Consider the following 15,579-nt stretch of genomic DNA (forward strand, 5'->3'; position numbering starts at 1 on the left):
CTTGAGACCTCCCCGCGCGCTAGCCGCCCGCCACGTCGCGCGGGCCTCCGCCGTCTACGTCCGCGCACCGGACTGCGCGGCTGTTGCGCGGATGCTATTTTTGCCTCGTGCTGGCGACGGACGGGGAAAGAGACGAACGAGCCTGCTGCTGTCTGTGCGCGGCTTTCTCTGCTGCATGATGCATGACAGCACCGCGAGCGGCGACGCTCTGGAAAATAATGTCCTGAGCGATAAAGGCTTTTCCTTTCGCGTTCCATGCAAAGCGCATATCACAACCTCCCATTCACTTCGTGATACGAGCCACATGGCCCACTGCGGGCCCACACGTAAAAATTGGTTTCTCAAGTCCCAGCTGCGTATACGGTGGCTATACAGTCAAATCGTATCTGACTCCAACCCACTCCCTGTCTCGGGTTGCCCATCGTCCTTCGTCCTTCCTCCCGATACAGATCCAAAACTTCCCCATCTCTTTCGTCTCAGTCTCCCCCTGGCCTCCTCCATCGTTGGTCGCCTCTGGGCTCTGGCACTGCTACACCACCGCATCGACGACGCCGCTCCTCCTCCACGAGGCTTCCTGCGCGTGTGGCCATGGACGGAGCTCGCCCAGCCGCCCCCAGAGGCTGCCTTTGAGGTCGCCGTGCTCCTCGACCTCAACATCGTCGCACTCGAGAGCCAACCCTCCCCTCTCCCTTTCCCTTGGCTGATGCTGTCCCCGGCGGCACTGCTCTCCCGTGAGGAGTGAGCCTCATCACCACGGTCAAGCCTGGTATTTGGAATATCGGTGAATCTCTCTCTTGATTTGGAATTGTTCTTGTACTGTTGTTGTAGTTTTGGAGTTGATGTGAGGTGGGATTTGGAATACTGGTGGATCTCTATCTTGATTTATGTTCTTGTACTCAGTGTTTGGAATTGTTCTTGTACTGTTGTACGCCGGCTCCTCCTGGCACTCCTGCGGAAGCAGTAGCGGCACTGGGGCGTGCAAATCTGGTTGCTTTGTTGGTTTACTGTGATTCTATGTTTTGATGTGATCTTTGTTGGTTGCTAGGAAGAAATTGGATGAAAAAAATCTGCTACTCAAATTCGCCAGAAGAGTCCTAGTCGGGGATGGCGAGAGGAGGAAGACAACGGGGAGCATAGACCTCCGGATCTCCAGTCCGCTTCTCCTCGGGAGGCTGTCGCAGTGCTCCTCGACCTCCTCACCTAGCTCCTGCCTTCCGTCACGCAGCTTGAGGAAGTACGCAGGTGAGATTCATATACACACCTTCATCTGCCTTATTATTCTTTTTTTTTTTGGATCCAGCAAGAGGGTGGATGCAGATGTCTTTTATTTTAACTTATACTATATTTCTTTGATGAAAATCCTTTTATTTTCTCCTCGATTTGCTATGGATCTTGGCTGTTACAATTGATGTGCTAAAAAGAAATACCCTACTGGATTTGGTCCTAATGAATTTGCTCTAATGTTTCTTTACTTTTCAGAGTTCTAGGTCGCTCTCCGAAAAAAATGAGTTCTAGGTCGCTGCCGCTCCACGACCTCGGGGCATGGCTCGTGGTCGGCCACTAGATGCTCTTCGACTTGATTTTTGGGTGCGAAGACACGTCAAGGCCAGGGAGGAGCATGACTCTTGTATCCTCTTTTTTTGTGTGGACTGGAAGGGGTTGCGGCTTGATAGATTTTGTATATTGCATTCAAGATTTGTGTTATCAGTGATTGTAATTTTTTGTTGATAGCTTACCAAGTTGACCACTTGGTTCAAGATTTGTGTTATGCTCGTTCTTAGCACTTTTCCGGTGAAGGGCAGGTACTAGAGAACTTAGTTTGTTCTTAGCCAAAGTGCTTTTTGAGTGAAGCAGACAACATTGCTTAAAGTACTAACTGACTGATTAATATTTTAGGATTTGCAGTACTTAGTACCTCATGACTCCGCACTTTGTTATTATTTCACTTTTGGTATTATTTCATCAGTTAGTTAACTACGGAATCTTGACTGAATTATTAGTAAATATTGTATAAAACCACTTTGATCTATTCAGATATGTTCCCTCCGTCCCGTGATATAAGAGTGTTTCTGATGTACTTGTTAAAAACTCTCTTATATTGTGGGGCCGGAGGGAGTATTTGTTAAATACTTTTTTTCATGCAACTATGTAACTTTTGAAGGACTTTACTAGACCATTGAGCGCAATGTTGATTACTACATGTTCTTCTGTGTGGTACTTAATTTCTGCAGGACTTCGTTAAAGCATTGTGCGCACTGTTTTTGGTCTTGTTGGTATGTATACCAAGGAGGCAAAGAGAAGTTGACCGATCTGTTCTGATATTTCTCTTGTTTAGACAGTTTTTGCTACGGGACCGATCCTCCATCTGCACTGTTTCATGTGATTGATTTGTGAGACTTGCAGTGCTGGAGTGTAGCGTGCATGTTTTCTCCCCAGGAACTTGTAGTGTAGAAATATGAAGAAAAAAATGTGCATGAAATTTAAGATATCGAACCCCGCACTTTCTTGAGCTAGATGAAGGATTTTTCGTTCATGCCGACTTTTTTTTACGTCGGCAAACACTCGTTTGGGGTGCCAGAATGAACCTAAATGTCTAATTTAGAAATTAAAATAGAGTGTTTAGATACATGAAATACAAAATAGGACCAAACTTCTGAATGACAAATCCAGATTAATATTATGAAGAAAAAAATGTACATGAAATTGAAGATATCGAACCCCGCAATTTCCTGAGTTAGATGAAGGATTTTTTGTTCACGTCAACTTTTTGTTTACATCGACCACTCTCGGTGGAGCCAATCTGATTGCTACTTCATTAACCATACAAGTTTTTTGAGCACCAAAGGTCTAACATAGCTTTACAGAAGAGAGAATTCTTGTAAATGTAGTTCACATGTTTGCAATCAATTCTTGTAACACAGTTGCAAGCTCTCACTTGGAAACGGTCGCCAGGGTACACTGGTACGTCTTCTCTTCAACTAAAGCCTCCCCGTAGGAGCTTCACTTCAACCTTCGTAGGGGAAGACATGCCCTCTTCTCCTTCAAACTCATCCTCCTCGGATGCCTCTACATCATCATCACCCTCATCGTCATCATTATCATCGCCACCCCTCCAGTGCAGAGGTTGCGGCGGACTTGCCTTTCTCCTCTTCAGGGGATGCGACAGCTTCGTCTTCCGAGGACCTCCGGTTGCTCCTTCGTGGGGATCGCGATGTCCTTCCCCTTCTTGGCGGGAGTCCCGCGGGCCACGTGAGCTTCCTTCGGCAATGGCTCCATCAGCTTCGCCAATGCCGGGTCAAAAGAACTTTGCTAAAGCGTGCGGCACACTTAAGGTATAGGGCACGAATGACTTATCAAAATTTTATGTCTTATGATGAAAACTTTGTTCATGCAGGTAGCGCACTTGAGAGATTGATGCGGAAGAAGTTTATCGTCATCCATAATAATTTAAGAACTTTGCTAAAGTGTGTCGCGCACTTAAGGTATAGGGCACGAAGGACTTATCAAATTTGTATCTCTTATAATGAAAACTTTGTTCATGCACGTTGCTCACTCGAGAGACCGATCCCGAAGAACTTCACCGTCATCCATGACAACTTAAGAGCTTTGCTCAACCGTGTGGCGCACTTAAGGACTCATCCAAATTTTATCTCTCTTATGATGAAAACTTTGTTCATGCACGCTGCACACTTGAGAGATCGATCTGGAAGAATTTTACCGTCATCCATAACAATTTAAGGTATAGGGCATGAAGGACTTATCAAAATTTTATCTCTTGTGATGAAAATTTTGTTCTTGCATGTTGCGCACTTAATCCAAAAGGACTTCACCGTCAACCATAAAAATTTTGTTGCATGGCTCCATCATCTATGCAGTCATGCTCGAGACCAGACATCGCATGCCTTGATGTCCTCGCTCTCTTGTGCTTTTGTGGTCGTGCCCTAGCCGCCGTCGATCGCCGAATCTCTCCTTCGCGTCGCCACTGGCGACGATCGACCTCTCCAAAGTGGCGCCCGGCTCTCCTGTAATCTGGTGTTCGTCCCCTCCCCAACATGGCGCCAGGCTGAATCCTTCCCCTCCCCGCACTGCCAGGGGTGGGAAGGGCGGTTTCTCCGCCTTTTACTCACCGCCGTCGACCTGAATTTGGTCAACGGGTCTGCGCCTCAGGCTATTGCACCATCTGGCTGCTTCTATCACTGCTCCGCTCGACTGCCTGAAGCCCTGAAGGTTGTACTCTATAACTGCTCTATAGCCACTAGCTATTTGTCTGCCTATCTATACGATTTGCTATTTGGCCACCATGGAACATCGGTTCATGGTTGAAGTACCATGGCTTTCAGGTTCTTTACGAACCAGCATGCGGTTGGATGGTTATTAGCAGTGACGAATATACTAGGAAGGCTTTTAACAGGCTTGAGCCTGCCCTCCAGCGATGAATTTTTTTAGTACTAGTTTCAAAGCCCAACCCATCTAGTGGGTTGCCTTTTTTACCGTCGTCCATAAAAAATTAAGAACTTTGCTCAAGCGTGTGACACACTTAAGGTAAAGGGCACGAAGGACTTATCAAAATTCTATCTCTTATGATTAAAAATTTGTTCACGCACACACTGCGCACGTTAGAGAAAGACCCGGAAGAACTTTATCGTCATCCATAACAATTTAAGAACTTTGCTCAAGCGTGTGGCGCACTTAAGGTGTAGGGAATGAAGGACTTATGAAAATTTTGTGTCTTATTTTGAAAACTTTGTGCATGCATGCTGTGCACTTGGGAGAAAGATCCGGAAGAACTTTATTGTCATCCATAACAATTTAAGAACTTTCCTCAAGCGTGCGACGCATTTAAGGTGTGGGGAACGAAGGAGTTATCAGAATTCTATGTCTATTTTGAAAACTTTGTTCATGCAGGTTGCACACTTGAGAGATCGATTCGAAAGAAGTTTATCATCGATAAGAATTTAAGAACTTTGATCAAGTGCGTGGCGCACTTAAAGTATTGGGCATGAAGGACTTATCAAAATTTTATCTCTTAAGATGAAAACTTTTTTCATGTATGTTGCACACTTGATGGATCGATCCGGAAGAAATTTAGCATCATCCATAACAATTTAAGTTGCTCAAGTGTGTGGCGCACTTAAGGTATGGGGCACGAAGGACTTCTCAAAATATTATCTCTTATGTTGAAAACTTTGTTCATGCACACGCCGCGCACTTGAGAGAATGATCCGGAAGAACTTTACCGTCATCCATAACAATTTAAGAACTTTGTTCAAGCGTGCGGGGCACTTGAGGTGTAGGGCAGGCTTGTGATAAAACTTTGTTCATACATGTTGCACACTAAAGAGATCGATACATAAGAATTTTACCGTCATCCATAACAATTAAGAACTTTGCTCAAGCGTGTGGCGCACTTAAGGTATAGGACACGAAGGACTTTTCAAGGTTCTATCTCTTATGATTAAAACTTTGTTGATGCACATGCTACGCACTTGAGAGGATGAACCGGAAGAACTTTACTATCATCCATAACAATTTAATAACTATGCTCAAGCGTGTGATGCACTTAAGGTATAGTGGGTGAAGGACTTATCAAAATTTTAGCTCTTATGATGAAAACTTTGTTCATACATGTTGCGAACTTGAGAGATCGACACGGAAGAACTTGACTGTCGTCCACAACAATTCAAGAACTTTGCTCAAGCGTGTGGCACACTTAAGGTATAGGGCACGAAAGATTTATCCAAATTCTATCACTTATGATGAAAACTTTGTTAATCGATGTAGCGCACTTGAGAGATCGATCCGGAAGAACATTACCATCATCCATAATAATTTAAGAACTTTGCTAAAGTGTGTGGCGCACTTAAATTTTAGGGCACGAAGGACTTATCCAATTTGTATCTCTTATGATGAAAACTTTGTTCATGCATGTTGCTCACTCGGGAGACCAATCTGGAAGAACTTTACCGTCATCCATAACAATTTAAGAACTTTGCTCAACCGTGCGGCACACTTAAGGAGTCATCAAATTTTCATGTCTCTTATGATGTAAACTTTGTTCATGCACGCTGCGCACTGAGATCAATCTGGAAGAACTTTACTGCCATCCATAATAATTTAAGAACTTTGCTCAAGCGTGTGGCGCACTTAAGGTATATGGCACAAAGGACTTATCAAAATTTTAGCACTTGCAATGAAAACATTGTTCATGCACGGCGAACTTAATCCAGATGGACTTTACTGTCATCCATAACAATTTAAGAACTTTGCTCAAGCGTGTGGCACACTTAGGCCCAGTTCTTTTGGGCGATTCTCCCAGAATCGCCCTCCTCCCCAGCTTCTCCCAGAATCGTCACTTCATATATTTTTTACAATCCTATCTAGTTAAGGTCTAATTAGCTAGGATTGTAAAAAAAATATGAAGTGATAATTATGGGAGAAGCTGGGGAGAGGGGCGATTCTGGAAGAATCGCCCAAAAGAACTGGCCCTTAAGCTTTGTTCATGCATGTGACATACTTGAGATATAGATATGAAAGAACTTTGGCCATGAGGTATCGAGTAGCTGAGGATGTAATTGTTTTTGGAGAACATTATTTCTGCGTGGAGAGTACTTAGGAGAGAGCTTCAGAAGTACCTTTTTATCAACGAATATGGAACAAAGACTCCCACGATTATTGTCAAATAAAAAAAGATCGAATGCAAAGGGAACTTAGTACAACGGGCGCGAAGGACTTTATCCACAACTTTGTTCTCACTTGAGAGATCTATCCGGAAGTACTTTACCGTCATCCATAACAAGTTACTAACAATTCTGATGCATTTGCAGCACTTAAATCATTTCTTTTAGAAAAGGAGGATTATCCCCAGCCTCTGCATATGGGCGATGTATGCAACCATTTTATTAGTTATTCACAAAGACCTTACAAAGTAGTACATCAGATGGTCTGAAGCTACTCATATCCACTAGATGAAGGGGTGCCGATAGTCCGAGCCTAATAGCAAACAGACATTATACTCAAATCATATGCAGTCACACCTTTGTATCTTATAATAAAGAACACTTTATATAACCTTACCGATCATTCGTACTGTTTACAGAATGTTCATTTTTTTTGTACTGCATGTCATCCAAAACTTCAAAATATTTATACATCGTCCAAAATTTCAAATAGTCTATTTAGAATGTATTCTACCATTAGATTCATCTTTATTACTTGATATCACAACTGGTTCAGTTTCTCTGTGAACTACCGTGAGGTTGGATGGTTATTAGCAGTGGCGAATATACTGGGCAGGCTTTTAGCAAACTTGAGCCTGCCCTCCGGCGATGCAAAATTTTTTAGTACTAGTTTCAAAGCCCTGCCCATCTAGTCGGTTACTTTTCTTACCGTCGGCCATAAAAATTTAAGAACTTTGCTCAAGCGCGTGGCACACTTAAGGTAAATGGCACGAAGGACTTATCAAAACTCTATCTCTTATGATGAAATATTTTTTCATGCACACACTGCGCACTTCAGAGAAAGATCGGGAAGAACTTTATCGTCATCCATAACAATTTAAGAACTTTGCTGAAGTGTGTGGCGCACTTAAGGTGTAGGGAACAAGGACTTATCAAAATTCTATATCTTATTTTGAAAACTTTGTTCATGCATGTTGCACACTTGAGAGAAAGATCGGGAAGAACGTTATCACCATCCATAACAATTTAAGAACTTTGCCCAAGTGTGCGGCGCACTTAAGATGTTGGGAATGAAGGACTTATCAAAATTCTATGTCTTATTTTGAAGAAGTTTATCATCCATAAGAATTTAAGAACTTTGATCAAGTGCGTGGCGCACTTAAGGTATTGGGCACGCAGGACTTATCAAAATTTTATCTCTCAAGATAAAAACTTTTTTCATGTATGTTGCACACTTGAGGATCGATCCAGAAGAACTTTAGGATCATCCATAAGAATTTAAGAACTTTTCTCAAGCGCGTGGCGCACTTAAGGTATGGGGCACGAAGGACTTATCAAAATTCTATCTCTTATGTTGAAAACTTTGTTCGTGTACACATTGCGCACTTGAGAGAACGATCCGGAAGAACTTTACCGTCATCCATAAAAATTTAAGAACTTTGTTCAAGCGTGTGGGGGACTTAAAGTGTAGGGCATGCTTGTGATAAAACTTTGTTCATACATGTTGCGCGCTAGAGAGATCGATACAGAAGAACTTTACCTTCATCCATAACAATTGAAGAACTTTGCTTAAGCGTGTGGCGCACTTAAGGTATAGGGCACGAAGGACTTTTCAAAATTCTATCTCTTATAATTAAAACTTTGTTGATGCACATGCTGCGCACTTGAGAGGATGACCCGAAAGAACTTTACCGTCATCCATAACAATTAAATAACTATGCTCAAGCATGTGATGCACTTAAGGTATAGTGGACGAATGACTTATCAAAATTTTAGCTCTGATGATGAAAACTTTGTTCATACATGTTGCGAACTTGAGAGATCGACCCGGAAGAACTTTACTGTCATCCATAACAATTCAAGAACTTTGTTCAAGCGTGTGGCACACTTAAGGTATAGGGCACGAAAGATTTATCCTAATTCTATCACTTATAATGAAAACTTTGTTAGTCCATGTAGCGCACTTGAGAGATCGACCCGGAAGAACATTACCATCATCCATAATAATTTAAGAAATTTGCTAAAGTGTATGGCACACTTAAGCTTTGTTCATGCATGTGACACACTTGAGATATAGATATGAATTTTTTTGACCATGAGGTATCGAGTAGTTGAGGACGTAATTGTTTTTGGAGAACATTATTTCTGCGTGGAGAGCACCTTTTTATCAACGAATATGGAACAAAGACTCCCGCGATTATTGTCAAATAAAAAAAGATCAAATGCGAAGGGAACTTAGTACAACGGGCGCGAAGGACTTTATCCACAACTTTGTTCTCACTTGAGAGATCTATCCGGAAGTACTTTACCACCATCGATAACAAGTTACTAAGAATTCCGGTGCATTTGCGGCACTTAAATCATTTTTTAGAATAGGAGGATTGTCCCCCGCCTCTGCATATGGGCGATGCATGCAACCATTTTATTAGTTATTCACAAAGACCTTACAAAGTAGTACATCAGATAGTCTGAAGCCACCATTTTAGCAACAATTGTCGCTACTCATATCCACTTGATGAAGGGGTGCCGATAGTCTGAGCCTAATGCCAAACCGACATCGTACTCAAATCATATGCAGTCACACATTTGTATCTTATAATAAAGAATACTTTATATAACCTCATTGATCATTCGTACTGTTTACATAATATTCAATTTTTTTGTATTACATGTTATCCAAAACTTCAAAATATTTATACATCGTCCAAAATTTCAAACGGTCTTTTTAGAATGTATTATACACCATTAGATTCATCTTTATTACTTGAAATCACAACTGGTTCAGGTTCTTTACAAACCAGCGTGCGGTTGGATGGTTATTAGCAGTGGCGAATATACCAGGCAGGCTTTTAATAGGCTTGAGCCTGCCCTCCAGCGATGCAAATTTTTGTAGTACTAGTTTCAAATCCTAGCCCATCTAGTCAGTTACTTCTTTCTGGCCCATCAATTCCTAGTGCATGACTCCCTCGTTTCATCATCTGTGCAGTCATGCTCGAGAACATACATCGCATGCCTTGATGTCCTCGCTCTCTTGTGCTTCTGTGGTTGTGCCCTAGCCGACGCCGATCGCCGAATCTCTCCTTCGCGCCGCCACTGGCGACGATCGACCTCTCCAAAGTGGCACCCGGCTCTCCTGTAATCTGGTGTTCGTCCCCTCCCCAACATGGCGCCAGGCTGCATCCTTCCCCTCCCCGCACTGCCGTGGGTGGGAGGGGCGGTTCCTCCGCCTTTTACTCACCGTCGTCGGATTGAATTTGGTCAACGGGTCTACGCCTCAGGCTCTTGCACCATCTGTCTGCTGCTATCACTGCTCTGCTCGACTGCCTGAAGCCCTGAAGGTTGTACTCTATAACTGCTCTATAGCCACTAGCTATTTGTCTGCCTATCTATACGATTTGCTATTTGGCTACCATAGAGCATTGGTTCATGTGTTGAAGTACCATGGCTTTCCTATTAATAGGCTACGTGGATAGGGTTATGATGGAGCTTCAAATATGAGAGGGGAATTCAATGATTTGCATAAGTTAATTCGTGATGAGAGTGCATATGCTTTCTTTGTTCATTGTTTTGCCCATCAGTTCAAATTCGTGGTTCTCACAGTGGCTCAGTGTTTTTCCCGTTATTGTTGTTTTCTCAACTATCTTCCCTTGAGAGAGACTTAGGTGGGTTCATCTTGTAAAAGAAAGGATGCATTGCTTGCAAAGCATCAAGACAACTTGATAGAAATGATGGAGAATTGTAAGGTATCATCTGGAACTGGGTTACATCAAGAAACTAACCTAGCTAGACCAAGAGCTACTTGTTGGGGCTCACATCTCAGAACCTTGCTTTGGAATGCAGTGGTGAACGTGCTTGCAATTGTGGTTAATGATGCCCGGGAACACACTTCTCAAGGTGGAGCTTCAGGTGTGATCATACAAATGGAATTCTTCCAATTTGTGTTCGTCATACTATTCTTGATAAACTTGTCGAGCATCACTAATTTGTTATCACAATTCACAAGCTTTGCAAAGAAAGAAACAAGATGTTGTTGAAGCCATGCGTTTGATCTTGTATGTGAAAGAAGCTTTACAAGCTATGAGGGACAATGAGTACGAGTCATTATGCGACCAAACAATAAACTTTTGTAAGGATCATGGCACTGAGGTGCCAAATGTGGATGATCTTGTTGGAGCTATTGGGCAATCTGTTCGTTCCAAGAATAAGGTGATTGTACATCATTATTTCAAGGTTAGCGTATTCAATGTTCCTATTGATGTAACTCTCACCGAGATGAATCACCGATGCAATGAAGTTAATACCGAGTTAGTGGACTGCATGTCTTGTCTTAATCCAATAAACAACTTCTCAAAGTTTAGTGTTGACAAGCTTATTCGGCTTGCTGCAATTTATGCTGAGGATTTTACACAAGCTGAACGGCTGTTGCTAAGAACTCAACTTCAAACATTCCTTACAAATATTAGAAGTGATTAATTTAATGGATGTTCAGATGTTTCTGCCCTTGCTTGGTTGATGGTTCAAAGAACAAAACATCAAACTTTCCAACTGGTTTATCGCCTCATCAACTTGACATTATTCTTCCAGTGGCAACTTCATCGATCGAGCAAACATTTTCAGCAATGAAGTTCATCAAAACTGATTTGCGCAATAGGATATCAGATGATTGGCTCAATAATTTAATGGTGTGCTATTGTGAGAAAAGGACATTCAAAGGTATTCCTGATGATCAAATTATGATACAATTCCATAAAATAAAAGATCTCAATGGACATTTGCCTTGTGAGTATAATGTGATTTCCTAGAGGTATATCTCAGTTTTACTATGTTAATAGTGACTTATCGATGCCTTATATTGTTGTACCATTATATTGCTAATAATTTTGCTAATTTGGACATATGGCTTGCTGCTATATTTTGGTTTCTAGGTGTTCTGCAACCATTAGTAAGCAATATTACTATATTTGTCGTTTGCTTTTCTAGTCCTTCTGTATTGGTGTTTGAGTTGTATTGCTTTTCGAATATGAATATTTGTGGTATGGTCAGACATGTTACTATATTAGTTTGAAATGATGGCTATTTTGCTAGAAAGGTCTAACATTTGATATTTTCAAAATAATTCCAAAATAACTCAGTAAATACTATGTGACCCAGTAGTATTCTGGGAAATTCTGAGCTAATTTTGGGCTACAAGATTTTGGGATACTGGCTATTTTGCTAAACAAAGCCAATTTTCGGTTCAAAAACTCATATTTTCAAAAAATTCTTAAACAATTCTACTAAATAGCACATGTTCCCAGTGCTGGCAATTTTTAACCTTCTTTGGACAAAAGAATTGGGAGTGAGTAGCTTTTCTTTCACACCGTGAACTTTGAGCTCGCCCTCGATTTTCTTTCAAGATTCACCACTGGTTAGTACGCAGGTCAGTAGTATCCCGATCTTCAAGTCTTCAACTTGACATTGATGCTTCCATTTTTCTGTATTTATTTCAGATCAAACAGACATGACTTCATCCCTGCACAAAACAAATCTCTGTTAATTGAATCAAAGTATGTAGAGGATAATTGGTTTAATGCCAAAAATTGGCATGTCAACATTTGGCAAATGCCAAATATTGGCTAGTGCTTGGTTGGCTACCATGTTTACTTGAAAACCTCACAAGAAGTTGCCAATTTTTGACAACTTTTGATATTGCCAATTATTGGCATGCCAAGTATTGGCAATGCCAAATGTTGGCATCAAACCAATTATCCTCGTAATTTTTTTTACCTATCTCAAGACTAACTAAAATCTACTTACATGCATGGTATATCAGTAATTATTACTATTATCATTTGATAAAAGAATGTCAGTAAATAGCAAGCCATTGCACCCGGCCGGATGATCGATATATGCATGCTTGTAATTTCGTACGTGCTAGCTAGAGAGAGATATGCCAGATTAGGACCGATGTAGCATGCATGCCTGCACTTTTTGGTCTACATGCACTAGAACTCGGTACTCGCACTTTTTAGCACCTGTGTTTTAAATCTTGGTCATGTACTAACATGACACGTGGTTAGACAAAAAAATGCTATGTCAAGTAATTAGTACTGCAGTCCATACAATTAGCAGATAAACTAAGGATTACTAGTGTGATAGATATAGATCTGACACATAATATAGCAAAGTAGGGAGGAATAACTTGGCCGCTGTGCTTGTCGAATATCCTGGTTTCTTGGCTGGGTTCCTCCAGGAGTAAAATGAAAAAGTAGGGAGGAATAAAGATGCATGTGAAGTCAGGGGACTAGCGACAGCCAAATCTGTAGACCTGCGCGTCAAAGAAAAAGAATCTATATACCTGGTCCCACTACCTGAGCAATCGGTTGGAATACAGTGCCATATTCATGGGGCGTTCGAATACCACGGAGAGCTGACAAGATGGTGGGCCCGATTGATTTGATGGCATGGTTGATGTGCGCCTCAGATATACGCTACAGACGGAACGCGAAGGTAAAAAACCGCGTCCTGTCCTGAGTTATGACACGCGCGCGGTCACGGCGGCCGGCGCTGGTGCGCGGCGAGCAGGCGTGACGGCGACACGCCGGACGGGGATGGCCGTGTTTGTATCGATGCCCCGCAGCCGTCCTGCTCCGGCGACTCGGGAGAGCCGTTCGCCGCAAGCAGACGGTGGAGCGATCGAGGTGCATGCATACGCCAAGGTTCAGAACCCAACAAACCAAGATTTTCGCGCGTCGATTTGCAGCATGCGTAACAAACTAACAGCACAAAAGATGCTTTCATACATGTTGAACCTACCTAGCCGTCCAATGTTTTACGCATTTGTTGATTTGAGCCCTGTGGTACACCTTTGCCATTCGATCTCTTTGGACCCATGTCACTACTGGAACCGCTGACTACGCCGAGTGCCAGCAAAGGGCTTAAAACCCTCGGCAAAGGCTTTATCGAGAGTTGCACTCAGCAAAGGCCACCCGGCATACACCTCCCAGTCAAACAGGAACTTACCAAGAGTTGAACACGGGCACTCGGCAAAGAGTTTGCCAACATACACCTTTCAGGCAAACAGGAATTTACCGAGAGTTAGAACACGGGCACTCGGCAGAGAGTTTGCCGAGAGTCAAACAGTGCCTCTCGGCAAAATAAAGTAACTTCACGGATGGCAGGTGAGGGCGGTGATTGCCACGTGCCGTCAATTTGCCGAGAGCGGCCCTCAACAAAGTTGGTCAGTAGAAAACAAACACGTGTCAAGCACCTGACATGTGGGGCTCGCGGAATAGGTCGAGCGCCATCTTTGCCAAGAGCTGCCCTTGGCAAAGAGAGCCAATAGAAAAAGAGCCACGTGTCCAGCTCCTGACATATGGGGCCCGGCAGTCTGGTGAGGGGGTTGCTGGGCATGGGGAAGACAAAGGGATCCGTCGCGGCCGACCGTAGACTAATGCAGTGTATCCATGTCATGAAAGTGGGGCTCCGCGCGACCGTATGTGCACATAGTTTTACCTTTTTAGTTAAAATATGTTCAAAATGTAAACGTATTCGTTCGGTTTGCATAGAATCCGTCATGTTTATATGAAATCCGGCCGTGTTTACTCAAATTTCGTCCGTTAGTTCGAAATGTTGTTAAAATATCTACGGTTATTGTTGGACGACGGCTTCCTACATCCATGTTTTCGGACGGATGCAGAAGAAAATTTACGGGTTGCTATTAAAGATGCCCTTTAGCACTGTCGTGTTGCACAGATGCACGACGCAAAAAAAAAAAAATTTGCTCCGCCTCGTGCTGGCGACGGGAATGCGACGAGCCGGTGTGGCCTTTCTAATCTCTGCATGATGCATGACAGCAACGAATACAGCACCGCGACGCCGACGCTCTTTGAATAATAATGTCCCAACACGTCCACCGCGGCGCGCGGCGAGCGACGGCGACTGACCGGACGGCGATGGCCGTGTTTGTATCGTACCGATGCCCCACCGCCGTCGTCTCGGGAGAGCCGTTCGCCGCTAACTGACAGCAGAGGTGCATAATAACAACACAGAAGATGCTTTCATGTTGAACCTGCCTAGCCGTCCAATGTTGTACGCAGTCGTATTCGTCGATTTGAACCCTGTGGTGCACCTTTAGCATTCGATCTCTCCGGGCTCACGCGTCGGAGGCACATCAGCAACGGCTTCCCGTGCTCTGCTTTGGCATATTCTGCGCGAGGCTGATTGGGTCGTCCTGGTAAAACTTTGCACCCAATCGACAAGTTTAAAAATGCATGGCTACGATCTACGAACTTTGCCCTGAATAGTTCCGCCCTTTTGCAAATCCATCATGGGTTTAAAAAACAATCCATGCATCATGGCCGGCCGCGATGATAACCTAGCTAGAAATGTTGGTCAGGGGATAGATGGATGATAACCTAGAAATCAAAGCTTCAGGTAGTTTAACAACCCTATTCAGAAGCCACGAATATGCCGTAATCCCTTCTCCACGACCAAACTAGCAAGCTAGCCTAGCCTAGTCGACCTCAGTCGATCGGCCGCATGATGAAGACACGAGCGAGCGAGCACATGGGAACGAAAAAGGCACAGATGTCCTGCAACTGCAATGCGTTCTCGAGTCAGATTTTGGCTTCGCTTTCGCTCTTGGCCGTCCGTCCAGAAAGGGTGCCTGCGTCTCGATCGATTCCTTGGGTTTTTGCTCGCTAACCATTGGTTAACATGCCCACATTCCGATGCCAAACAGCTTGGCTATCTCTATTGATTTTGAACGCTACTCTACCTGAGAGTTCATATACTTAATCGGTGCTACCAATAAAGCCTACGAATCGACTCCGGTGTAGCATATACTTAAATCGATGATTCGCGCAGTTAGTTAGTTAAGCAGAGAAGACGCTTTATGCTGCCAAATGTAGTCTCTCGATCA

General features: G+C 43.2%; 1 pseudogene; it reads left to right on the plus strand.

Annotated features, from left to right (window-relative positions):
* The first annotated feature begins 3,266 nt into the window (after positions 1 to 3,266).
* LOC119354991 lies at positions 3,267 to 11,479 on the plus strand (annotated as a pseudogene).
* The last annotated feature ends 4,100 nt before the right edge of the window (positions 11,480 to 15,579 follow it).

This window comes from Triticum dicoccoides, chromosome 1A, assembly GCF_002162155.2.
Source record: "Triticum dicoccoides isolate Atlit2015 ecotype Zavitan chromosome 1A, WEW_v2.0, whole genome shotgun sequence".
NCBI classification, from domain to species: domain Eukaryota; kingdom Viridiplantae; phylum Streptophyta; class Magnoliopsida; order Poales; family Poaceae; genus Triticum; species Triticum dicoccoides.